Here is a 26958-nt window from a genome sequence, read left to right as displayed (position 1 = left end):
TCTCTGATATTTAAGGCTATTATGAACTGGACCAGTTTTATGCATTCCTGCATAGCAAAGCCTTGCCCAACATAGGGTGCCTATAGCTTTTGACTTCTTTCCCTGTGAAAGCCGTAACAGAAAATTAACACCCCACTTAAGTGAAGGAACAGTAACCCGTCCATACGCTGCCACACTACAGGCATCTTGGCACGGTCACACAAGTTGTGTTTCTTTTTTTCAGATACAGGCTTTTCTATCAAACAGAGTATCAGACAGATGGACTGTTTTTGGAGGGGGGTTGCCTACTTGCCTAGGGAGGTAGGGAAAACAGTCCTCAAACAGCCCTCCTGCCCCAGGTGATGCTGGTGAGAGCTGGTCCATGTGCAGTAAGGGAGCTTCTCAGAGTATCTTCAAACTCATGAGCTATTTCAGCATTTCTCCTCCCAGCTTGTAGATTGCTCAGGGCCTGAAGATGCACAGACTCGTGTTATTAAATGGCTATTTCTGTTGACATTTTTATTTTTAGGAAATGTTACTGAAACATTCACCATTACTGCTTAGAGGTAATGGAAAAAGAGGCGAGCTCCAGATTCTGGGTGATGGGGACCTCAAGGCCCGCAGCCAAGCTGGGCTGGGACATGGCTCGGCTTCCCTACCGTGTTTACAATCTGTGCCCTGAGCAGGGACATGAATGAATCGTGGCAGTGTCCTCGGCAGCTGCGGAGCGTGCAGCGGGCTGGCGCTCTCCCCCTCCGGCTGGCCACGCCGACCCCTCCCCGAGGGGTTAAAAGTGTCCATGTGCTGAAGATGGGCTGGGATCAGCGGCAGCCAACCTAAAACGAACCATGCTCAAAGAGACCGTTGAGCACCCAGAGATGCTGCCCTTGCCCAGGATGCCAACCCGAAGTGACGGACAGCGATGGACAGCCTCTCCCCTTCGGTTCGCAGGGGTGGGGGACAGGAGGCAAGCTGCATTTCTTCCTCAAAATTGGTTTTGTGGCTTCATACTGAATCCCTTCCTGCTTTCTTCAGCATTAAACGTCTTTAAAGGGTCTGTTTGCTTCCCTGGAGTGCTTGGAGCTGGATTCTCCCTTGCAGGGCCAGCTCTGGCCCCATCCCTAAAAAGGGGGGTTTAAATTAAAGGTGAAATTTGTGGTCTCAGCACTCCTTTTACTGCTCCTGAGTGCTTGTGATATAAGCCCAGCAGCAGGCAATACCTGGATCTGTGCGTTTGTTTCTTTGCCGCCGCTGGATGTCAGGCGGGCTGCAGAGAAGAATATCCTGAAAGAGAGAGAACAGGAGTTACCCCTGACTGAATAAACCCATTGCAAAATACACTCCTCTGACATCTGCTCGCCGGTGGGGAAGCACTGGAGGGATGTGAGTCGGCCCGTTAGCAGCCCTGTGCCTTTCTGCGCTTCCCTGGCACGGGGCTGGGCTGGCTCCATCACATGCTGACACACTCTGGTGCTGCTGAAAGGAGTGGTGGATACGTTCCTCACCTGATTTCGGTGACGTGGCCATGGTAACCCATGGGACCTAGAACCAATCGCCCCAAGAAAGCCAGAGATCTCAACCCAGCAGCCACCTAGCAGAAGCCATTAATGTACCTGGCAGTAAATGAAGCTCTCTTGAGCAGCAGCATCAGGGTCACAGAGGCTCAGCTAACTTCTTCCTGCCTTCTGTCTGCCCCAGGCTGAAGGGGACACATCGGAAGCAGTGCTGGCAATGTCACCCATTGGGTGGTGACTGCACCGCTGTCACACAGGCTTTGCCCTCACCCTGGGGGCCTCGCCTGGGCTATCCTCCCCTGCCTGCTATGCCTGGCACAGGTAGCGAGGGGCTGCCCACCACCCCAGGGAGCCACCATTCAGGAGGAACCACTGGGTGACAGCTGGCTAGAGAGGGAAAGCACATATTTTGGGGAGGCTTTTGCGTTTTAGAAGCTTTAGCAAATTTTAAGTAACTCCAGTTTTGCCCCTTGAAGTAATTTCTGCAGTATCTGTCAGAAAACCAAGTGTGCCACCAAAACACAAATGTGATGAAAAAAAAAAAAGAAATCGTATTTTAGGTGAAAGTCATCATATTCCCTCACTGATTTTCATGTGGATGGTATCATAAGCCTAGATACCATATTACTTCACATGCCCACAGCTGTATACACGTGGGCACACATGCTAATTGATACCTAATGTGTCCTTTTTGCAGGACTTCACCAATATCGAAACATTCCTATCCTCTACAAAATCATTTTCCGAAGCACTGGCTTTGACCTGCGAGAGGCCGTTGAACAGCCCATCCTCTCTGCAGCCCACACCAGGCAAGCGCGGGATGCTGATGCCAGAGCAGTGGGGCCACAATCGCCCCGTTATGCAAAACGCGGTGTACTGGGTGCAATGCAGAGCACTTGACCGCAAAGACCTGAGATGTGCTTAATAGGACTCTTGCACTGTTTGCCTGCTAAGAGCCTTAACTTCTTACTGCATTATGTCGGGGTTTAGGCAAAGCAGGGTTCCCAGCAGGGCGCTGGATAGATTTCTTTTCCCATGAAAAGAGACTTACGCCTTCACATTTGTTCCTTTTCCCCAAATCCCATTTTTTCCAGGTAGAGAAGAGAGGAATTTGATGGATTATAATTAAGGAGGTGTTGTTCTGAGCAAAGAGGGGACAGGAAGGTTAATGCAGGATGTGGCTGCATTGCCTAAGGAAGAGATGCTTTAATGGGAAAAGCCTCATGAGAGGAGAACTTTAGGGCTCTTCTCCCCTGTGTAGCAGGTGGGTATTTGCAGGCACATGCTGGTTGAGTTTATTTTGGCTGGAGGTGGACACTGGACTTTAGTAGGTCCCCCTCTTACTATGCAGTGATGCTCAGCAGTGGTGAGCGGCTATAGGAGAGGGAGTATTTGTACTACTTGCGTTAGGAAGCCCCCTGCATCTAGGCATCAGGAAGGAGCTGCTGACAGGACCACAGAGCTCACATATATAATAAAATATAAGTAACTGCCTATATATAATACAACCCTTCCCAGGCCTCCAGCACCGTTCACTTCAGAGCCCCAAAGCACTGTACAAACAGTAATTAAAACTTCCCAGCCCCCAGCTTTGCCAACGGTGCTGAATTCATTTTCCAGTGTGGGAAAATAAGCCTTGCATGATTAAGAGAGACAACGCAATTTCAACAGCAGGAGAAGTTACTGGTGAAACATAAGCTGTGGTGTGAACCTTGGTCCTTCACTTCCAACAGGAGGCTCTTCAGGACAAGAACGAGCGGCTGGTCTCTTCTCCATCATGTACACTACGCTTATCTATCCCTGTCATGGGCGACACAAGACTAACCAGGTACATCTATTCAGTCCCAGTGGCTACAATCCCACTTGCTTTGCAGTATTAAAGTCTGCAGGGAAGCGAGGAGCACTGGAAGAATATGGCAGGAGATGCCTGTGACAAGCACGTTGTCCAGTTGCTTCTCCTGGAGCATCTCCCTGCCTTTATCTAACTCTATCAGGTTCAGAGTTCCTTGTGCCATCCTGCTGACCACATGGCTGATTTCCTTCCCCCAAAACACGTTACCAGAAACATCCTTCAGGAAGGAAAGGGACACTGGAACATGCAAGAGCTTGACTTAGTTCAAAGCTTGCCTGCACACCAGAAACACTGACCCTTTGCTTTCTGGTTTACTTAACGTAGTAATGAGAGTCCAACATCAAAACAGCCTGTCCCGCTCCTGGTTCCTGCCTGCTCCATGCTCTCCAGGAATCCTTGGAGAAAAACCATGCAGTGTCGGGTGTGGACACAGCCCTTGGGTTCAGTATGAGCACGTAGGAGCTACTCAACAACATGTGCTGCTTCAGGTGCCAGTGGACAGACAATAAAAAGCCCCTGGCGGGTTGCACCTGATGACAGGGTTTCGCTGGAACCCTTGGCTAACATCTCTCCCTTCCTATGGTTAACGTGCTGGTCGCCAGTGCTGACCCGGGCAGCGCCTGGTCCCTTCCCTTCCCCTCTATCCCACCACTGCCTTGCAGGTTGGCCAGCCAGATCCGCCCCCGCCTCTTAACAGCTTGGCGAATGCTTAAGGACCTTCTGGGAGGAAAAAGCAATTTTAACGCAAAATTACATTTCTGCCTCGAGGAAACAGGATATCTCCCCGCTCTGCCGCCAGTGCCTTCAAATCACAGAGCCCAGAACCCTGGCCTCCAGTGGGACTCCGCTGGGGCGGACATCGGGCTGTCTGGAAACCTCAGAGAGGCCCCAGGGCTTGGCGAGAGGTCCCGCCGCAGAGGAGAAGGGTCCAGACAACCAGAAAGTTCAGCCTCCCCACCACCGTCAGGCTGTTTCCAGACACATGCCAGCATCACCTGCGTCCGCTCGCTCCAGGGAGTGCTCCCGCGGTCTCCCAGCAGCTGGGGAAGCGCTTACGGAGCCGGCAGCACTGCGTGGAGGGTTATTTAGTTATTTGTAATGGATTTTCCATACCTGTCACTATTTCCAGCCCTGACTTGAGAGAAAGGGACAGAGATTTTGCTGGGAGACAGCCTGGCTCGAAGGGCTTTGCTGAAGCCTGTGGTTTTGCAGTTTAGCTCTGGAGAAGGCTGAGGACTCACTCCGTTTCTCTTGTCATCCCTGCAGGTTGATCCCCAAGGAGAATGGGGATCCGGTTTGGGCTTGCTGTGCTTCATGTTTGAAAGGGACAGTCTTCTGTAAAGTTAAAGAGAGACCTGGAAATCTGCTGCTTTCATTATGCTTTCTTTGGGGCTAACTTAGTTGTTGGAAATCAACACAACCATGAAGAAAGCAGCCCGTGGGACTCTACTCAGAGCACCTAATTCCTATTAAAGATGTAGGAAGAGCTGGGAGAGAAGTAACAGCACGGCAACAGGGAATGTTCCCTGTGGACAATGTGATTTCAAATTAATTTCTCCACGGAGGGGGTTTCCCGCTTGCCCAGCAGGCTTTGGGGAGGACAGGCAGGTGTAGCAGAGAGGGGACTACCCTGCACCAGCAGTTTCACAGTCCCCACTCCATCACCTTTCTAGGACTCAAAATGTTTGCTTTTCACTCCAAGCCAAAATGATGCCAAGCTACAAATATCAAAATCCTTCAGGCCAAAGCCATGTTCTTTCTCTATTCCTGCTCTCGTCCGAAAGGTGATTTTCTATCTTGAGATGCACTATCAGAGCAATGACTGTAAGATGCATCTGTGATGCTCCCAGCAAGACCCTGCTGCCTGGCACAGCTGTGCCAGCACAGCCCCGCCACCGACTTCAGCTCATTTACAGCAGTGGAGCTGGTGGGCAGAAACTGGGCCGAGCTGGAGCTAGCAGGGCACAAGGTTTCTGCTTTGATGGCACCCTCTGTTTCTGACTTGCAAAGGCACTAGAATTGTGACAAAGCCACGGGGAAACAGGAACGTAGCTCCAATAAAGCTGGTTTCATGAGAAATGGTTTCCCAGATGGCAGCAGACGACGGAGGAGAGCCCACCCTCACCCAGAAACATGTGACTGAGGGCCACTTCTGCCAGAGAAGAAGGTAGCACTGGGCTGACCAAGAGCATTTGTCTGAACTAACAGGCCACAGGGACATTGGAAGGAAAGTTTCCTTTGGAGAAAAGGGGGCACGTCTCTGCTTTCACTTACCATCCATCCGCTCTTTCCTCCTCTTGGCACACGGTTCTTATCCCTCAGCTGACATCCCATGGCAGAAAACACTAATCACATCCTCCTCCTAAGATGAGACAACGGGGAAAGAGGCTTGGCAGGGTACAAGGGACCTCCCGGCAGCCCCTGCAAAGCCGACCTCGTGGCCCGGGGTCCCCCCCAATGGAAATCCTTGTGGTTCTTGTTTGCTGAGCTGGGACAAAGCGGGCACCGGGGTTTTAGCACATGTTGGTTAGAAAATAACCGTGAGAAAGGAATAAACCAATTAATTGCTGACCCACTGACAGCCAACACCTCTCCCCCACCTCCCCCCACACAATAAAACCTGTCTCCATGGCTCAAGCAGATTTAGGGTGGCTGCAAAGAGCCTAGAGGAGGAAAAAAACCCTTTCCCACTCCAGCTAATAATATTTCCAGATAATCTGTTTGAGGCAGCACCCTCTGCAAACCGGGAAAGCCTTTAAGAGCTGTTAACACCTTTATTCAGACTTCCTCATCCTCCCCCAGACAAGCTGTGATTAATTATCCAATCCACCCCAATCCCCCTGGGAAACAGCGCTCAGTCCGGGCGTTCATCCGAGGATTTGCAGGGTCCCTCTGCGAGAGCGGCTCCGGCTCTTGCCGCTGGCTCCAGATAAGCAGGGAAAGGGCTGACGGGGAATAAACTGCTTCCAGTCACGTGTTTACGTCGGCAGGGGTGGTGGATGGTGGGAGGGGAGGTTAATGGGGGGTCTAGACAATGTTCATGGCTTTTTCTTTTGCTGGTGTCTGCAGGCAGCACCAGACGGACTGTCCCTGGAAGCCCATCTCTGAGAAGTTACCACTGGAAGTACAGCCTGTTTGGTTCCCACCTGGATTTTCACAGCCCTCCTTCCAGCTTCGCCACTCTCTGACTCAGCTTGCTCTGAGGATACTTTCTTTCCTACCATTTCCCAGTCCTACCAAAGACGTTGAGGATGGAGAAGGCAGGGACAAAAGGGTTGCTGCGGTAGCTGGGACACTGCGCCCGAGAGGTGCCCCTGTGTAGGCTATTGCACACCAATGCAGCTCATAAAACTCATCTTGTACATGTACTGTCCCACCTGTGCTACCTTTATCCGTCAAACCCCGGGCTTTTTCGCATCACAGGGTAACTCTCCCATCCCTAAGGCTGCATACAGCCCCTCCTGGCCATGCAAAGTGAGCTGCTCCAAGGTCATGGTATCGCCAAGGAATTTACCAAACCCAATAGTGGCAAATTCCCTTTGTACCAAATGCCAATCTCCACTGCATGACAGATGACATTAAGTCCATGTTTGTCCACCACAGCCCTTCATCCATGGCAGCTGCAGCCCTCAGGCTGCGTAAGGATTAACATGTTAATGCCCACCCTGCCCCAATATCCTTTGCTATGGCAGGGTGGAGGCACAAATCTTCTGGGGGACTATGGTAGTGTCATGCACATGTTTTATGACTTTTCTCACTACGCAAAGGCCCTACAGATCTCCCATCTTCAGGGGAGACATGCATCTCCCCATCACGCCCACAAGACCTACCCACACGCACGCTGGGAGGGTGTGAGTGAGGGACACACTGTGGGGCTGGCATGTCCACATTGCGCAGCCACGGAGAACCTGTAATTAATGAGTCAGCTGCTATGGCAGCCTTCCTTTCAGGTCTTGAGCTGAGGTTCCATGGTTTCATGACACTTGGAGGAGCTCCCTTCCATTAAACCTTCCCCCTTTGCCACCCAGGGCTGTCCAAGAACTCACCCCTGTGCACCGCACGTTGTCTGCTGGTCTATTTACATCTGCCAAGGGCAAAACCTCAGAGACATCCTGGTCTGCCACCATGAAGCAGTATCTGCCATCATCATTTTCTGCCAGCCACCTCTAGGAACCTTCAGCCAGGAAATAAAAGCAGAGAGCACAATAGCAGCTCGGGGATCCTGGCCAGTTTTGCAAATGAAAACCGTGGTCCTCTCCTTGTCCTCTTCTCCTTATAACTGGAACAACATGTGTAGGTCATTTTCAAACAAAATGACTTTAGATTCATCATCTCATGTGCTCTTTGACACAGTGCCAAAGAATGAGGAGGAAGAGAGAACATGCCTGCCAGATGGGTGTCAGCTCCCCCAGGACGCTTCACAGCCCCAGGTGTTGGTTAGCGTCACACCTACACACTCTGCTTCATGGGCTGGGCTTCGTTTCAATACTCTCTTTATTTTTAGCCACGTTTTCAAGAAAGGGGAACAAAAAAATCTCGGAATCTCTGCAGCTTCCTGAAGCCCTTGAGAAAGAGAAAGCTGAGGAGCAAGCAGACAGTTGGGAGGGCCACAGCTCTCCTCCCTGCTGAAGGCTTCAGCCAGCCCGAGAGATGTCTCTGCCTGGCCTGTCTGACCAGGAACAACGGTCATCGAACTGGCTTGACCAGGTGCTGGGCAAGTGCATGGGAATGCAAAATGCCCATGGCTTGCAGATCTGCTCTGCCAGGTCTTCTCCAGGCCAGGGAGCAAGTGGGACACTCAGGCTCCTTCTCTGGGAAGGAAAGCAAGGGAGGACCTCCATTGCAGAGGGTTCCTGGCTCCACCAACAGTTCCTGCTGTTGCTCACTAACTGCCTGGTGGAGTCAATATATTGAGAAAATAATGACCAGAGGGAATCACTGTGGGATTTTTGTCTTTGGCACGTGAGTTGCAAGCATGCAACTCCATGGCGATCGAGGGACCATCAATGTATTGGGCTGGGTCCCGGCTCAGGAGAGAAGGTTCTGACCAAACCCACGCCCTTCCTAGAGGAGCTGCTTTGGAGAGGGGACCCCTGGTGCAGGACAAGCATTCACATTGGCTGCCCAACCCCATCTGGATTGATGCATCCAAGATTTGAAAGCTGGTACCACTTTGGCCCTGAAGGCGCTTGGGCAGCTCTCCTAAATGACCACTCCCGATGCATTTCATATCTGGCAATACCCTCACACCTCCGAGATCCTGCAAGGAGCCACAAATGCCTGCGTGTTGCCTGTCTCCATTAAGGGCTGTGATGAAGAGCTGTACTCTGACAGGCTCCAGTATGGAACAGGGCCATGCTCCAGCTCTGCCCGTGGTGCGGGCACAGGTGTTACTCCTCCTGTATGTTACTCCTCCTGCAGCCATCCCGCTGGCGATGTGGTGTGGATCCAGCAATGCCTAGCCCAGCTATTTCAGCAGAGACAGCATTTTTTACATGGGTCTAGCCACTATTCAGACGGGAGACCTGAGGAAAAACCAGGTGCTGCAGGAAGTGGTTTGGGTGATTTAGTAGGTGGCATCTTCCCTCCAAGTTAGCAGCACACTGAAACTCCTCGGGAGGGAGTTCAGGGCTCTGCACCGCTGCAGGTGTTGCTATTTTAATGACATCCCAAGCTTACTGCTTGTGGTCACCCAAGATCCTGCTTCTTGCAAGTGCGGAGGTGTTAGCTCCAGTGTCCTGAGCAGGCTCCAGTCTTCAGCAATTATGCTCTGCTGAGCCAAGAACTGCAGGAATTTCTGCTGGACGCATTATTTTTTCACTCTCTTTTCCCACTATGACTACTGAGCAGTTTTCCCAGGTGCCAGAAAACAGCATTTACAGAGGCGTATCAAATGCAAATGCTTCTCATTGCCTTGAAAGACCTTTTCTTGTTTTGTCCCATGCTCTCTCTCTAAGGTCCACCAACCCTAGTGTCTACTTCACCTTGCTTGTGAAATTTCTCTGTTCAGCTGTTGGCTTTGCTCTCCTCCAACTCACCCCGGGTTGTACAGGTCATGGCCATCCCTAGCTTTGGCTGAATTAGTGCATCACGCCAGACCCCATCTGCCCTGCTCTCCATCACCACCCAGGAAGGTACCAACTGCACCTTGGTCCTTGACAGGAGATCCCAGCTGCCCCCAGAAAAGAAATAATCGATTATGAGACTGACATTAATGACATATGAGATTGTGACTTGGGACAGACTAAAGCCATAGAAAGCATTTTAAATAATCCACCATCCTGAAAGTAAAGCATATTAGTGGGAAAGATGTTCAGGTCCTTTCACAGTGGCATTAATTTCTATGTAACCAGAGCTGATGCTGTGAGCTGACAGCAAAATGGGACGACTGCTCAGTAGGGAATCCTGGCATTTAAAAACGTATTTGAAAATCAATGTTTTCCCCCCACCCCTCCCCCCAAAATTATTTGCAAACATTAAAATATTTTGTTTTGGTAGTATCTCATACAAGAAAACAAAATCCAAAATTAAACAAAAACACAAAATGCTGAAACGAATTGCAAAACTCAGAGATGCATGCTGGCAAAACATTCAAGGCAAATCATTGCCTCCTGCAAAAATGCTTCTATTTTGGCAAACCCACGTTTTTTCGGGGGCAGACTGATCCACCAGAGACTTCTGAACCCGCAGCAAGCGGCAACAGAGGCTGAAGGGAGACGCTGCGTGGGAGCCAATGTTTAAAATGTCGCCATTTTGTTTTTCACTTGAAACCACTCCAAGGGCCACAGGGAGGATGTTCAAGAGCAAGAATTGTGCTTTGGCTGTCTGGGAAAGTTGCCATCAGTGCCTGGGCAGAGTGTGGGGTTACCCAGAAAACCCCTGCTCATTCACAAATGCTCCTGGAAGGGTGAACATCACCTGGACAATTATTTTAAATTTATCTCAGCAATTAAATGCAATTATGTTCACATGGCAGATATATATGGGCACCTGTGCAACAACACCCTCATGCAAAATTCAGACTCAGTTCCTTCCCTTGCTGTTGAAATCACTGAAGAAATCCCAGTGGGAAACTCCTCTGAGATGTGACACCACTTGTGGGACAACACTCCTGTCTGCTTCCGCCAGGCCAGGAGGTCCTGCTACTCGCAAGGATGCTCTAGCCAAGCAAAGCGAGGAAACACCTACGAAAGAAAGACCTTTTGTGGTTTCACCTTAAAAGGTCAGTTGTTACCTGTGTGCAACGTGCTCAGAACCTACCACAGGTGATTGAACGGTCGGGAGTTATTAGATCACACATCGTATAATCCTCCCTGTACCTGGCAACACAATTAGTTATGATTCATAAATTCCAGCCGTGTTATGATTCCCAAATGGACGCAGCACACTGAAAACTCTCTTCCGCAGCTTTTGCACCAGAAAATCATGAGGGACTGACACAGGCAGCAAGTGAGACCCTCCTTAGGCTGATACCCACGTCTGGGGGCACCAGTGAGAAGGTGGGGTCCTGCCTCCTTAATTTTGAGGACACAACAGGGTTCCCTGCACACTTCTCCACCGAGAGGCTGTGAGATGTGTGAGCCACCGCTCATGCTCTGAGGTGGCTGGGGAGAGAGCAGTGACACTTGGGGGGTGAGGGGAGGCAGCCTGGAAGGGGGCACATAGGAAGGAGACGTTATTAGCTGGTGAGGGAGGGAGAAAAGGCAGAGGAGAACCATGGTCTGTCCTTTCTACCTCCACAGCAGTCGGCTCTGGGCTAGGGCTAAGTTGCAACAAAAGAGCTTGATTAGAGAGAGCTTGATTTGCGAAGCGGATGCAATTAAAACCTTGGATCCTCAGGGTCAGTTTTAGTAGCTGCGTTAAATTGAATCAACTCCTGCCTCACTGTGTGCTGTCGAGGGCCTGTTTCTACTCCTCTACTTTCTTTGAAATGCTCTTGCTGCAGCTCTTCAGGCCAAGGCAAAATTCAGCTGAGCTGCTGAGGATGAGCAGGAGCAATATCTGTCTCCCTGAGCATCAAAACGGGAGCACAGAGCTGGCCTGGGAAGAGGTGAGCTAACCCAGGGAAGAAAAATCCTTCAAAGACTATTAAATGCAAAGACAAAAACGATTCCTCAGGAAGATCCTGAGTGCAAACTCATGCAGGTGGGCAGCACGTATGCAGGAGACCACCTGAAGGAGCTCCTTTGTCCTCTTCTTCCAGAGGCATCTGCTCTGGCCACTTTGCAAGAGAAGGAACGGGGCTAGCTGGACCCTGGATCTGATTCCAAGTGCTTCTTACCTTAGATGAGATGAATAGCTGCCTGCGGATGTGGCTGGATCTCTGGAGAGCGCTGCAGCCACCCTAAGTACTACTGACAAGTGAGAAACATCAGCTTTGCCCCAAGCAGCAGTATTGGGTCTTCAGTAGGAAAAGCAGGAAACTTTGGGGTCGGGAGCAGCCACCGCTTCCCAAAGATCAGCTGCCACTGACTCATGCACCCCTCAGGCTGGATCCAATACTGACCCCAAAAGAGAAGCACCAGCGAAGCTGGGGAGATGATGGCCCCATGCCCATCCATCCTGATGTCATTAAAATTTTGCTTTTGAGATGCACCAGTGTCGCCAAGTCCACAAGTATAAAACCCCATTAAATATTTCATTTTCATCAATTGCTTTCCGTAAGTGCCTGTTGAGGAATTCATGGGAACGTTTTCTCTTTGACACAGAGATACTTTCAATTATGAAAGATGGCTAAAAATAAAAGGAAATTATACTGTTCAGACATCTCTGGAGGTGGAGACAGGAGGGGGAACCGTCAAGGAGAGCCAGGGAAGAGATTTTTGTTAGATGTAAAGAAAGGCTACTTATTTTTAACGCCAGAAAATGTCAGGAGGCAGCCTGACTTGAGTATCTGGAATCTGTCACTCACCTTCTCTATTAATAATGTGGCCTCAACTATTTAGGGTCTGAGCCAGAGTACCAGAGTTAAGAGTCATGACAGTCTCTTTTTCTGACTGCAGGGGGTTGGATCACCCTCCTAAATCTCTCAGTTGTACACATTTTTTTTTAATGCGCACTTTTTTTTTTTTTTTTAATAAAAACGCAGGAGCCCAGCCTGTAACACTAAGACTCTTTTTGGGCTTTTTTTTTAATGCGAGAGGCTTGGGCTGATAACCTAGGGCTTCTTATACACTCAGTAAGTCTACGGGATGTCCTGATGTTTACATTTTGTAGCGAAAATGACCAGGCTGAGAGCAGGGCTTGGACCATCAATCCTTTATGGATCAACCCTTTGAGATAAGAGACTTATTCCTCTGACAGCCGCAACAGGTTGCTTAGCTTCTCCTACAGACCATCGTCAGAGGGACACGGCTGAGCTGCAGTAATCATCCCTCTGCACACTTTTAGCCCTTTGCAACATTTCCAAGCTTAAATCTCTTTTAGTGAGTAATACAACTTGCATTACCAGGGCTAGTACCTTGGGCTTGGAGAGTGCACTCCCCCAGCTCCCCATGCTAACGCAGTTCGGTGGAATCACTCTCTGACACTCCTCTCTCAAGATGAGTACCCAGGAAGACCACCCCTCTAATTTCTAGGTGATATAAACTGGTTAAGATGATTTCCCATGTTCTTCAGAAAATCTAAGTCTTACAGGGTGTTTTGCAGGGCCACTCACTGACCTGGCCAGCAGCCAAGTCGCACCATCATTTGATGGGCAGCCATCCTGCCCATCATTTTCTTCTACTCAAAGTCAATTTTCAGGTCTTGGGATTTTCTTAAATACACTCAGTCTACTGAGGCCACAGTGAAGCTTGGGATGGCCTATTTCCCAGAGACCATTAGGCCAGTTGGTTGGGAAACATGCAAATAAACCTCACTTCTGGAGGAGTCCAACCTTTTCCAAGCACTGACCCTAAAATGAGTTCCCAACAGATCTCAGAGCTGAATCATGTTTCAAGTGCTAAGCTACTCCTTTGCTGACGCCTGCTTATCAGCAGCAATAAAAAAAGGAAAATGTTAAAATAAAACACTCACCTCTGTTATCATCTCAGGGACACGGCAGAAGGGAGAGCCACAGAAGTTAAATGCAAGTCCTGCGATGATGTACTTCTTGAAGAGCTCCAGTATTGCTGTGATAAGACAGCTTAACTACCTGAACAATGCAGAAAGAAGAAGACATCACGGAAACGTAGCAACTTTGGTGCAGCAAGGAATACACTGAACCACCAAACAAAGGTTTAATTACAAAGGGAATATAACTAACTGATGGGGTAATTGCGTGTGCGTGTGCTGTCTGATTGCTGATGTTTTCTCTGCCCCCGACATGCACAGCACAGACTTTGGGGCTCTGGGTTAACATCTGGATCTCCAGTTCCACATGAGATGCAAATTCTGCAACAATTTTCAAGCACTCTGAAGGCTCCAAGGCTGATGATGTGGGCTTGCCTCTAAGTGAACCCTATAAATTTGCCTCCAGAAAACCAGTTGACTCATTCCACTTCCAAAGGGCAATATATTCTCTTTACGTGATCTTGTTTTTTTTCAAGTCACATCCTCCAGCAGCGCTACAGCTTACACCATGGAGGCTCCTTATTGATGACAATGTCAGGTTCGAAACAACATCAGTGCGCTCATATCTGAACCTGTCCAGCTTCTCTAAATAAAAAAAACCCAAACAAACCAAAAAACAACCTACAGTTTGGGGGTTTTTAACAGCAGGCTCATCTGCTGAGAACGATGAGACACATGCCATGTCTGAGAATACGGCTAGATCCATCTGAACAAACATGGCGCTGGGCAGCAGTCACCTTTCTGGGCAGGTCTTCAGTGGACAGACTGCCCTGCCCACAGCCACAAAGAACATCAGCATATTGAGAGGCCCCTGATGTAAAGGGGCAGGGATGTGTCCATTTGCTTAACGAGAGCTGAAATCAGTTGAAGCCCTGCTGCAGCTCCGCTTTAGAGCATGTACTAAGTGGCCTTAAATTAGCTATTGCTTTCAAAGCAAACCAAATTGTTCCAAGGAAGCGCTATACAGATACCAATTTGCCAGAGTCCAAACAAAATACGGACAACCTCCCAGAAGTCAATGTCCACAGGAAATTTCAGACACATGTTTGCATCATCCCTTTAATTAAATGATGCATGCTCAGCACAAGCTTCTATCCTTAGTAAAAATCAGCGTTACTAATAAAAATGAAGAGAAGACATCAAATTGACAGGGGATGGAGTTAAATGAGTCCCTCAGACTGTGGGATGTCACTGCTCAGTGTCAGTGAGCCATCGATCCAGTGTACAGGACGACAAGAGGTGACAATACAGAGCCCTTACCAGTTGCTCCATCACTTGGGCTGTGCTGGGAAGAAAACCTTGCTCTGCCACCCTCCACAATACTGAACTACAACCTAATTTAAGTTCCTAACTGAACATATATATAACATACTGAGTGCTTTTGATCTGCTCTGGCCTTGAGTAAAATGTATGTCTTGCACTCCATACAGGTGACCAGTGAAAAGAGCTGGAAAATATGACACTGAAGCTGTAGAAGATCCATGCGTGTTTGTTATCTCTGTTTCTTCTCCACTTCAAATCAAAGTCACAGGAAGAATATTAAAATTGCCACAAAAGGGCACAGTCTCTTCCTGTAGATGGGAGCTGAAGTCTCTAGACCTTTATTGCCCCCCCATAGCACCCGTTTTTATACATGCCTTTAGCAAAGCGCTCTGCTCTAACTGGATTGGGCTGTATTCTCTGAGCCACATGAGCTAATTTTAAATGATCAGAGGCTTAATTAGCCACACTCTTCCTTGCATTTTAAGAAGCCATTTTAAGTTAAAAATATTGTGCATGTTCGGTGTCTTTGGAGAACATTCCTACGTTAACCCAAATGGAAAAGTATCTTCAGCACAGTGCATTTTCTGCAAAATTACCAGTAAACAGTGAAATGGTCCAGCCAGTCCCCGGTACAACTTCTTCTATTAGCAGATGTGTTGAGCCCTGGGAGTTTAAGGTGTTATTGCACACACTTTGGCCCCATAGAGTTAGTGTGAATAGCCTTGCACTTTTGCTTGTTCTCAGTTTTCCTGAGATAGCAGATAATCGGTGCTTTCCTTCTAAACAGCTGGACTCGATAATTTGTTAGGGGGAAAAAATGTTCTCTGCTAGCCAGCAGTCTTCACCCGCCTGCTGTCATGTTTATAATGGACCACAGAGGAAGACTGTGGAGTGATTTCAAGGTAGGCATCTTCTCATTGCACATAAACAGCTTTTTATCAGGGCTACTCCCTGCACAAAAGGTTTGCTTACAAGGGCTCCCGTCCCTTGTGAGCAGCAATGAAAGTGTAGTATAATGTTGCCCTGGGAGGCAAGAAAAAATAGGAACCATAATGAAGCTGGATAGCAAGGGAGAGATGTTCTGCAGGAGCTGTGCTGTAACCGGGCTCCTGATCAACAGTGCCCTTCAGAGAAGAAGAGGGAAGAATTCAGACCTCCTGTGAAGAGGGGATTATTTCCTATTAATCTCTTTTTTTTTTCCCCAAACTTGTCATCTCTCTGCCAGATCTAAAGAATAACGCTTCAAACGAATGTGCTTCATCCATAGTCTTGCCTGGCAAGTCACAAAACGACGGGCACAAAGTACAATTATGAAGTAATCATGCAAAAAGCCTCTGCCACGGGAAACGACCCAGCATGGCACAAGATCGCTTGGGGAGTTCCGCACGTCGTAAGCGTGGCTTTCCTGGGTGCAATAAGCTGGCAAAGCTGCAGCTATTCGATATATGCATGCTCAATTTAGCTCCTGCGCAACCAGCAGCAATATGTGGGGTTGCTCTGGAAATCACTCCCTGGATGTCCTGCAGCCTCTGGCCTGTCTGTTTGCTTTGAATTGCAAACCATGAACAGTCAGCCCTGGCTGCAAAGGGAAGGGATGGTGCTGGCTTCTCAGAGCGTGCCGGACTGGGGTTTTCCTCCTAAAGGAACCCAAACCCCTTCATAGCTCATTCACCCTGTGTTGGTCTTGAATAAATACTTCAGACCTTGGGAAGCACTGAGGTATAATAATAATTAGGCTCTAGAAATACCAAAGATAGAGGATAAACAGTCCTAGAGATGAGAATTGTGTATGTCACATCTAGACGAGATGCGAAAGACTGTTTCCCATAACTGATGCGTCTTTTTCCATGTAGCAAACATGGAGCCCATCTCCTTACTCTACTGATGCCAGCTTCTGGCTGCGAGAACTCATTTAACTCCAAGAATGCAGCGCTGCCTTAACAGACGAGCTATCCAAGGGCACTGGTTCATGTGCTCAGCTTGCTGCCATGCTTTAGCCAGGCAGCAGCTGGGACGTGTTCACTTCAGGAGCGCTGCTGGATTTTAGTTGGTCCTCAAAGGACCAATAATGCCACTGCTTCAAGGCTACAGCTAACCAACGACAGGCACTGGGGTACAGCAGAGACAGACCGGCTGCTGGGAGAGGCTCTTTGCTCAAAAAACGCTAAGGAGAAGGAGTCGTGTCTGTGTGCCACCAGTTACACTGAAGCTAGATAACTGTGATGGCAGGATTCCCATCTTCTTCCCTTTGTTTTCCCCTCTTTCTCTTTCCATTCCTCTTTTTTTTCCCAGTGAGACAAGGCAACTGTAACATCACCAAAAGCATTTTTACCAGCCCTGCAAACCTCTGTGCAACCTAAGCACCTACACAGAGTTAGAGATGTCTTCAGATGTACTTCGGGATGCAGGGCACAGTGGAGCATGCCCTCCGTCAGGAGTCATGCCAGCATCAGGAGACATGTGGCAAGGGAATGGTGCAAAAATTGCCTGGTTCAAGCAAGTCCTTTGCAGGGTTTGTGCTCGTATAGGCAGGAGGTTTGCTGAACTAGCTGGAGAGGCAGCCCAATGGCAGCTTAGCTCTTGCAGAGATGTACCTGTATCCTGCGACAGACACAGGAGCTCATCTCCAACAAAGGACCTATCATACTGAGAACAAGGCAAAAAACGTGTGGTGGAAATGGAAGGATAAGGAAGATGCACCAGAACATGACAGCGTGCTCCAGATTCATTGTACGCCAGCTAAGGAACTCCAGCTCCCCAAGTCCTTGGAAAAAAGCAGGTCTAGAAAGGATGCAGTAAGATTGCACAGCATGTAGTAAAGCATGTATTTCATTCAGTGCCGAACCGAGCAGAGCACACAGGGTTCCTGGTCAGTGGTGGTGCTCTGGGGCAAGAGCAGCCTTCACCTTCAGGGATGTCCACCCCAGCATCTCCTCAGCAGAGGAAGCCCAGCTCAGCTACCAGAGATGAGCCCAGGATGCCTGCAGAAGGGTTAGTGCCTTGAAGCTGCAGACAGCAATGAGAGGAGCCCAGCACTTACTCCTGTTTCACTCCCTGGTCTGGAGGAGCAGGGTGCCCCGGGTTTATGCTGACTGGTGAGCAAAGGCTGGAGTTAAAACCTTGGCTTGAGAGGGGAAAAAAGTCTTTGTTTCATGAATCAGTCTCCAAAGAGCGTCCCTTAGAAGAATGCAGTCAGTAAGACGAAATTGCCATTCATGCTTATTAGAGATGTTCAATGAATTAGGAATTCAATTAAGAAAATGTTCCACTGCAGGAAGCTCAAAAATTAAGATTATCATTATTGTAGAGGAAGGAAACATTTTTAATGTATTAATTTTTAAAATGACATCACTACAGACAGTGCACTTACTCTTGCAGCATCCAGGCCAGTAAGGACACTAGTTTTCCTCAGCGATGGGGAACAGTGGCAAGAAGGTTACGGAGAAGCAGATGATACAAAGGAGGTTTTCTGTGGGATGCAGAGCTCTGGAGGACACCAGGCTGGATAATGGGCCCTGAACTGTTGTCTGGAAGAGATGACAGCACTGGATTCCTGGATTTGACCTTTAGTCTTCACCTGTAACTAGCTCTACGTCTTTTCACATCAAGAGCCTGACCTAGATGGAGGCAACATTAGTGGCCCTCATTGACTCAAACAGGGCTGTGAACCCAAAGAAAAAGGTGTTTCTGGGAACCTCTCTCATATCCCCATACCAGGGCGGGGATTTACTGCCTACACGTCTTTTCATGGTATATTTGCATAGAGCCAACACCCGATCCAGGGAGTGTGTGTGGGGGTCCCTGCTGCTGCCTCTGTACCTATGAAATAAAGCAACAATTCAGTTCAAAGCAAAAGGTGTTCCCAAGCATCTCCCCAAAATAAGTCTGGATGGGGGAGGTGGGTTGGTTTTGTTTTGTTGGGTTTTTTTTTGCAAGGAAGAGATATCACATGAAAAACCAGGAATAGAATAAAGTGCAGGGGAAAGAGAGGAGGAGGAAATCGCTCACAGGCCTTTTGTGTTTCTTGTTCCTTTTCCAGACCTTGTGCATGCCACTGTTTTAATGAATAACTCTGTCACCCCTTCTAGAGTTCAAACAAAGGAGCATAAGGAGAATGTATTCCAGGCACGCAGGTACCTGGGGAAATGAAGTGATGGCTTTAATGTTTCAAGGCATTATGAGGCTCTAGCTCTTACTCAAAAGTTGTTCTCTGCTAAGAATTATCTGAACCACTACCTCAGGAGGTCACTTTGAAGCTGGGCTCAAATAATATTTAAAATGAAAAAAAAAAATCAAATACATTGTTAGGAGGTTAATTAAAATAAACACACACACACACAAACACAACCGCCAGTGATAACATTTCTCTGCAAGGCTGCTTTGTCACTTATTTCTTCCACCTGACACATGCCCACATGCAACCACTGTCAACCTCCCCCTGGCACAAAGGTTGGGAGAGTCCTGCTCCCAGACCAGCCCCAAGAGGAAGAGACAAGTATCAATGCCCACTTTGGAACCTGCAACTTTCTGAGCATCAGTGATGCTCTGTACACAGCAGCAGCACTCAGACCTCCATGCAGGCAGCACATTGTCCGCTAGCGATGGCTGCCTGCTTGGCACATTCCCCTTTGACTTTGTTTTGGAGCAAGGAGGACCACAACTGTGTCCTGCTCTGTCCAGGAGCCCCAGGAGCGGCAGCTCTACTCAATCTCTACTGTGTGTGGTTTGGGTTTGCTGCAGAGCACCAAGCCTGTTTCCCTTTCTCTCTGCAGTAAGGTACCTGCCAAACTCGTGCTGCACATCTCAACGCGCTTCCCACCTCCATCCACTAAGAACATCCTCCTTTTACAGGCTGGGAAAACAGGACCTCCCAAGACCACATGGAAACAAGAGGCAATCTCTGGAGGCCCCAATGACCTCTTTATTTTTTGAGCAATTCTTTCCCCTTTGGGCAAAACAAAGAGTAACTAAAACTATCCGCAAATAACTTCTGTGGAGGTAGCAAGTGCCTCGTAGGAAGTTGCTGATGTGATACATTCAGGCTGTCGCTGATCATCACTTTCCTGCGCAGACAGTTCGATGATACTGCTTTCCTTAATTGCATAAAAAATTTAAGTCAGGAGATCAACAGTGCCATGAAGAATTCATGGGGAAAAGAGACAATATCCATCCACTTAGGAAGGCTGCTCCAAAGAGACAGACCCTGCAACCAGAGCTCAGATGGTTGGTAAACGAAATGACAGAAAGACAAAATTCTCTGAAGCTGCTGTTTCCATTTTAATGTGGTTTTAACAGCAGGTAAGATTTGATAACCCTGCGCATCCAATGACAGAAGTTGTGCCACCAGAGGAATTGGCTGTGGTTACCAACTGACTTCGTTCTGGCTGTTCAGAGCGCCAGCTCTGCCTCCACAGTACCCAGTGAGGACCCATCTTGTGATGAGGACATCCTCACTCGCACCCCACTGGCTCCTTCTCCCCCACTGTGTGAAAAATGCCCATGAAAAATTGTTTTTGTTGACCTCACAAAAAGGAGCTTTTTGAAGGTACTGAACAAAAAAGGAGATATCACCATATCCAAAGCACCAGCAGCAGAGAGTAATATGTGGTAAGACCAGCAGACTCAGCCTTTCCCCAGACACTCTCCCAGCTGAACCTGCCTTCCAGCATGTGAAGGCAGTGGTCTCTTTGGTTCAGCAAATTCAGGACTTTTCCCTGGCAGCCAGAGAAGACACAAACTCGTGGCCCAGTCTGCATGGGGCCATGGTGGGAACTGTCTCCCTCCAGAAGCTTTCAGATATGCTTGGATGAAAGACACCAGCACAGCTCAAGCCCGGGTGAGTTCCTCATCCCAGCCTACAATGTGCTTTTTGAGTGGGCAGTTTAAAAGGATCAAAAGGATGAGTCAGGGAAAGGATTTCACAACAGCCCTGCACAATCAAATGGTGGCTAAAGGGAAGCATGCTGGTGGAGGAGAGTGGGCCAGCTGTAGGCCTGGGGAGCTGCTAAAAAATAAGAAGTCTCCAAACGGATCCAAACATTATAGTGCAGAAAACCAGGGGCACTATCCTCCAAAACCAGTATATAAGGAGGCACCAGAGACTTCTCAGGAAAGACTTGGAGAAACCCATGCTAAAAGCCAGAGACATGGGAAAAAAATGCACCAGAAGCAACCTCCAGGACAAGCACGGATGGGTCTAGGCAGGGTCTCTGGTAACACGGAGTAAAGAAAGAGCATGTAATGAGAGCACCGTGGGCAGGACACGGTATGGCAGATTGCCTCATGGAAAACTGCAGTGTGGGTTACCATCATCTCCATGAGAACGGATGAAATGGACTTCAAACCAGGCACAGATGCTGCCCTAACAGAGCTGCAGAAACACTCTGGGGGTGTATGAGAGCATGAATGCTTATGAACCAAAACCAAAAATGAAAAGACCCAGGAAAACATAAAAGGCAAAACTTGGCTAAGGGAGCAGACCATATCTCAGAAGGTCTGTTTTGTGAATCACTGTACACTGCTTCAATTGCCTTCCCCCCCAGAATCACAGTCCTCACTCTAGTTATGTGGACTGAGCCAGTCCGCAAGGACCCAGAATTTAAAATCAGGATGAAAGCCCCCATTTGCTTCCAAATAGCGGAGAAACTAGAAAAAGCACAGCACAGTCAAATGTAAAACCATTTGCTCTTTCAACACCTACGAGCACATTTTTCTTTTTATGATCCATTTGGAAAACAGTGTCTTCTGCAAAGAACGAAAATAATCCTCCTGTCAGGCACCCCGAGGCATGGCAGTGGTCCCAGAAGCAAATCACCAGCTTCAGATCTGCGTGACGTTACGAAGCTTAATGAGGGTGACATGTACCGCCACGCACCGAACACACCTTTGGATAATGCGGTGAGGCAACAGCCCTTCTCAAAATTGTGAGCTGCAGCTTAATTCTGGCTGATCCCACTCACTTCAACCGTCACAACGATGACACCCCACCACCCCACGCCTACTGTGCTGGTGAGTGCTTGAGAAACCCTCCTAAAATGCAGTGCTTTCTTTTTTTGGCATTGCCAGATGACTCTCCAGTACATCCCGATCTCTGCCTTGCGGCTGTTGTTCTGAACAGCCTCCAGTATTTCCTCCAGTGCCTGGTAACTGGTAGAAATTGAGGGTACATTTTGGGGTGCCCTTGAAGGATTTAAAAGTCTAGAGATCATGTCAACATGAAATAAATGTGGTTTTTTGTTCAAAATACAATCGTAGGATGCTTCATTTCGAGGGGGGGGCATTACTATCAGTGCAGCCAGGCAGAACAGCGGCTTCTCATATGAATTGGGATCCCATTTGCATTCAGATTAAAGCAAGAGAAAATTGCCAGCAAAGTGAGATTAAGATTATTTATAGATCCTGTTGGCATGATGTATGTGTCTCCCAAGCGATGGAAACTGAGTACAAAATTGAGAAACTTCAGCAACCAGTGGGGGAAAGGAGACAGACTGCAATGACTTTTTAATGCTTTATACATTTTTCGTGTGAATTTGGTGCTCGCAGAAGGCAGTCATAATAAAAGGTTTGAAAGAGAAGGTGAATATAGCAATGCTTTGTCTTTCTAGAAAGACCTGACCCTCTCAAGATCTCAAAGCACTTTTCAAACTCAGGGAGGTCTTGACTGCATTAGGGCAAGAGCAGTAAGTAAACTTAGGTCACATACCAAACTCATTGCAGATGCAAGGATGCCAGCGTCTTATACCTGTCCTTCAGGTGCTCTGAACATTGGAACACTCTGCTTTTCTTCTCATAATGCAAAAACCTATATGCACAGAGCTTGAATTTCTAATCTCCAGTACTTCCCAAGCAGTCTCAAGCAGAGAGTGCACGGTGGTACAGATCTGTCATGAGAGTGAAGAAGAAACGCACTTGTTTCCCCCGTGCATGGAGAAGGATTTGAACACAAGCTTTAGGGCGTAAGAGGTTAAATGCTATTTCCAGTAAATGTCCACAGGAAAAAAACCCACCAGAGACCAGGTATCTAAAATGATTTCACAGGCACAGAGAAAATAATAGAGAGAAAGTCTGAAATACAAAAGGAAACTTAACAGAAAACTGGACAGGCGGAAATGCAACCTGGGTGTTCTAGATCCAGCTTATTACCTACTTGATTAATTTGTATTGCTTCCTTTATTTGAGAGTGTTTTATTGTGGTTCCACCAACCTTTTCTTAATGAACTTTAAATAAGTCAAAATGAGCCTGATTTAAAATTTAATGGATGTCTACACACCATTCTTCACCAATGTAACTGGTGTAACCTCACCTCCTTTTCTACTGGTGGAGCTACGTGTGTTGGCAACCCTTTTAAAACCGAGTTAATATTCCAGCATGAAGCACTTTCAAATGAGACCTGCATACCTTCCTATTTCCAGGAGTGCTCAAAACTGTATCAGATTTGCACTTAAAAGACTCAACGCTGCTGGTAGGATTCATGCATACCAAGGCACATGTGTATTGCTAATTGACTTACGTAAGCTTACTCCACAAGTCTCAATGTGTCTTATGAAATCCCACACCCTTTTCATTTACGGCCTGTTTTCCAAGATGCTAGGCTTCCAGTGTAGCTTCCACTGTCCTCAAATGGGATCCCAGAGTCCAGCATTCCACCATCACATGCCTCAAGGATCAGAAGTAACTGCCTTTCCCTGCACTTCTGCAACTCAGATGTAGCTCCACCAAACTCTTGTTTCTCCAGAGTTTTGTCTCTCAGCAGAAAAGGGGCACAGGGTAGAGAACAAGCAGCCAGGAGGCACCCATGATGCCACCCCAACACCCAACCATGTCCAGAAGAAGCTGCCATCAATCCATGCCAGTGCTCAGCCATACTGGAGCTGCTAGTGAGCAGCAAAGTCCCACTACTGCTGCCTTTTTCTCCCACCACCATGCCACACCTCTACCAAGGGGCACCACCGGACTGGCATTCAAAGCCACTGTGTTTCCACATGACCATAAAACCAACAGAAGAACTACAGCCCAACCAAGGTCCCTTGTTCAACTCCTACTGAACCATTGCCTGCTGTGACTGTCGGTGGGTTTTGGGTCAGGAAAAAGGAAGGAGGCGACTGCATTTGACTGGAGCCCCGGGAACGCAGAGCGGCTGTTTCCTTCATTATCCACCGCATGGGGTGGCCAAGATGTTTTACTTAAATCAGTTGCCTTTCCCCACCATACCCCTCTGTAAGCTAAAGCTGGCTCCCAAGAGCCAGGTCACCCTTATAACCCCTGCCCATAACGTCTTTTTATGTATATTCTGTCCAAACCCACACTTTTAGGTATGATATCTGTCCTTGCCTGGTTTGGTTTTGTTTTCAGGTTGCACAGACAATTCCCTGGGCTGCTCCAGCCTTGAGTACCACAGCAGCTCCTCGTAAACATCTCCGGCACAAGAAAGAGCTGCAGCTGGAGCCGTATCTACTTGGCCTGAGACTAGATTACAGGAAACAGCGGCCTGCCCCGCAGCGATCATTTCCACCTTTGTTAGTTTTTGGCTCCAGTGTCTATTTTGATAGATGCCAAGATTTGAAAGCTGTTAGTAAGGAAATGGAAGAGGGGAATGACCACGCTTTAACCCTTGCTTGGCAGCAGCATTAGCCCATGGTGCAGTTTCCATGCACTGGTGTTGATACATTTAACTAAGAAAAAAGAAGAAAAAAAGGAAAAGAAAAAAAGAACAGGAACTACCTGCATAGAAAAAGCAATCACTAAGCCATGTTCCAGTGCTGATCTGTGAACACGGAGGCAGGAGCCTCACCAAGGTTGGTTGCTCACAGTGCGACTCATTTTTGTGCACCCCCATGTCTGGACTGAGACAGCCCTGTACCAGCATCCCCCTTCCAGGGAACTTCGGCTAATGCATAAATGCCAAATTTCCAGCCTGTAACTCTGACTCAGGAAACACCTCGGTAAGGGCAGCGTGAGGTCCTCTGCTTGCCGCAACTCTCACCAAAGGAAAACACAGCCCTAAGCACCAGCACTGCAGCTCTCTGCAAAGACAGAGCAGGGAGAGGACAGCCACAGCCCTGCACGCTGCACCCCATCGACTTCTGCCAGCATGCTCCCCCTTCACACTGACCCTGGCCCCGCAAAAATGAACGCCCACAGAGCTAGCTCTGTGTCTACCATCAGGCAAACACACATAAACTTTCTGAGTTCCCTTCACATTTGCCAGAGAAGCGTAAAGAAGTTTTACTGTCCACAGAACATGATCCTAAGATACAAAGCCATGACAAGAGGAGCCCAAGGGTTAAAGTTGGGTTTTACTTTTCTGCTGGCATTGCACCAAAAAACATTCCACCCCCAGCATTTCAAATTACTACAGATAAAGCAGTAACAAAGATGCAAAACTGGTTTAGAAAGTACCTGATAATTTGCCTTTAAACTTCCACTTCAGAGCAAAAACCTTCTTGCTTTGAAATAAATGGCTCTGGACAGGCGGAGGCAGGGACACACAATGTGTCATTCTCCTAAATTCAAGTTTGAACTGAAAAAAGGAAACAAACTTCTGAGGATTTACAACCCAACCACTAGTTAACGCTCCTGCCCATCTCAGTAGCTGGGCATATTCCTCCCTGCGCTCAAGGATCATTTTATCTGCCCTTCCTCCATCACAGCTCTACTCCACAAAAACCTAAAGAAAAAATATACAAACAAACTTCCTGATGCAAATAATCATATGGGTGGGTTTTATTTTCCCCTAGTTGATATAGTTGCAATTTAGTTTGCTACAAAGTTAATCCAGAAAACACTGAAACAAGGGAATGAAACCCAGGACCACAAAGTTAAAGAGGAAAAGCGGGAAAGCAAGGGAAAAATACACTAAAAGGTAACTGCCTAGTAAGGGACATGCAGCAAATTCCATCTAAATTAACTAGTGGTGGAAAGCAAAGGCAGATTAGTTAAATCACACTAAATTTCTTTGTTGGGACCCTTCTCCAGAATGAATATAGAGGCTGGAGGGCTTGAGGCAGAGGATGGATGTCAGGACTTTCAGCATCGGGATCAAGCCACTGAACTGCCCTTAGTTCCTTTACAGTCCATGGGAACTGGGAATCCTAGGCGCTTTGGCTTCCACAACATAAAGAAAAAGCACAGAAAATGTACAGAAAAGCCCAAAGAGGTTTTTCATCTTTGTACCTCACTGGCTGCTGAGCACAACACTGAAAAGATAATGGGAAGCTTAAAAGTAGCAATAACAAAGGCAGGAAACCACCTATTAAGCACCCAGCTACTGCCCAACCTAACATGCATGAGAAAGTTAGTGCCTTCTGGAGCAGGTGACCCCACAAAATTGATGACCCTGGCAGAAAAGTTTTGGCAGGCTCTTGGCTCCTGTCCCCTGGCTAGCACTTGCTCCACACGTGGCAAGCACAATGAGGACCCTCTTGTTGCTTGTGGCCTGTGTGGAGATCCTACAGTGGGGATGACCACGGGTGCAGAAAATGGAGAAGAGCATCTGTCACTCCTGGGAACCTCTGCATGACTGTCACCTCCCTGGCTTTGCCCTTCCCATCTGCCTCCTAAGTCAGAGCAACACAATCGTGAGATGAGTGGCCGGCTGAGCCAAGGCTGGTTGCTCCTGGGGTATCCGAGACCATCAGTGGCGCAGGGAAAAAGCCTCTTGTGGACTTTTTGGTGAGCAGAACTTCAGAGAGAAATCATCTGCTCGAAATAGCACGTGTGTACATCACCAGTCAGCTGGCGTGGGGCACGACAGGCTCCACAGGAGGAATACCAGGTCCACTCAAATAATAGTAATGAAACAATGCAAATAAGAACAAGGCTTAGTCACTTGTTCGAGTCTCATCCGCTTCTGTTTTTACAGATGTGCAGTTCACGGAAATGAGATGATTAGCTCATCAAAGCATCTGTCAAGGGGAGAGACAAACCAGCTTTTTACAAATGCATCCAAGTGACAAGACCTGTCGGATATGGGCTGTGGGGAATCTCTCTGAGTCTTATTTTTGGATCTATTATAATCAGCCTTACCAGCTTATTAGTTATCTCCAACACATCGGTGGGGAAGGGAAAGATAAATACATAAAAACTTGTCAAACATGGCAATCTGAAAATGGTGGGTTTTTTCGTGAGGGATGTATATCCTTGCACTTTTACAGCACTTTCTTTTAACAAGAGCTGTACAGCTTGGCCTTTGCTCCCAGAAGATTTAAATGACTTGCCAAATGATTTAAATGGACTAAGTTCTTTTATTTTTGTGTTCTTAAATTGGTACACCTTAAAAGGAATGATTTTCAGGCATC

The 26958-nt window shown here is 47.9% G+C and overlaps 1 long non-coding RNA gene across 1 annotated transcript; it reads right to left on the bottom strand.

The window, feature by feature from the left end:
* Window positions 1-678: 678 nt before the first annotated feature.
* Window positions 679-13462, bottom strand: LOC127021474 (uncharacterized). Its single transcript, XR_007767220.1, has 5 exons — window positions 13363-13462; window positions 7392-7519; window positions 5620-5707; window positions 1200-1263; window positions 679-1100 (listed from the first exon to the last, which is right to left on the bottom strand). It is a non-coding gene; the product is annotated as an uncharacterized LOC127021474 (long non-coding RNA).
* Between the last annotated feature and the right edge of the window lie 13496 nt (window positions 13463-26958).

Source organism: Gymnogyps californianus, chromosome 13, assembly GCF_018139145.2.
Source record: "Gymnogyps californianus isolate 813 chromosome 13, ASM1813914v2, whole genome shotgun sequence".
NCBI classification, from domain to species: Eukaryota; Metazoa; Chordata; class Aves; order Accipitriformes; family Cathartidae; genus Gymnogyps; species Gymnogyps californianus.
Note: the sequence above shows the minus strand (reverse complement) of the source record. Positions and strands in the feature narration are given on the sequence as shown.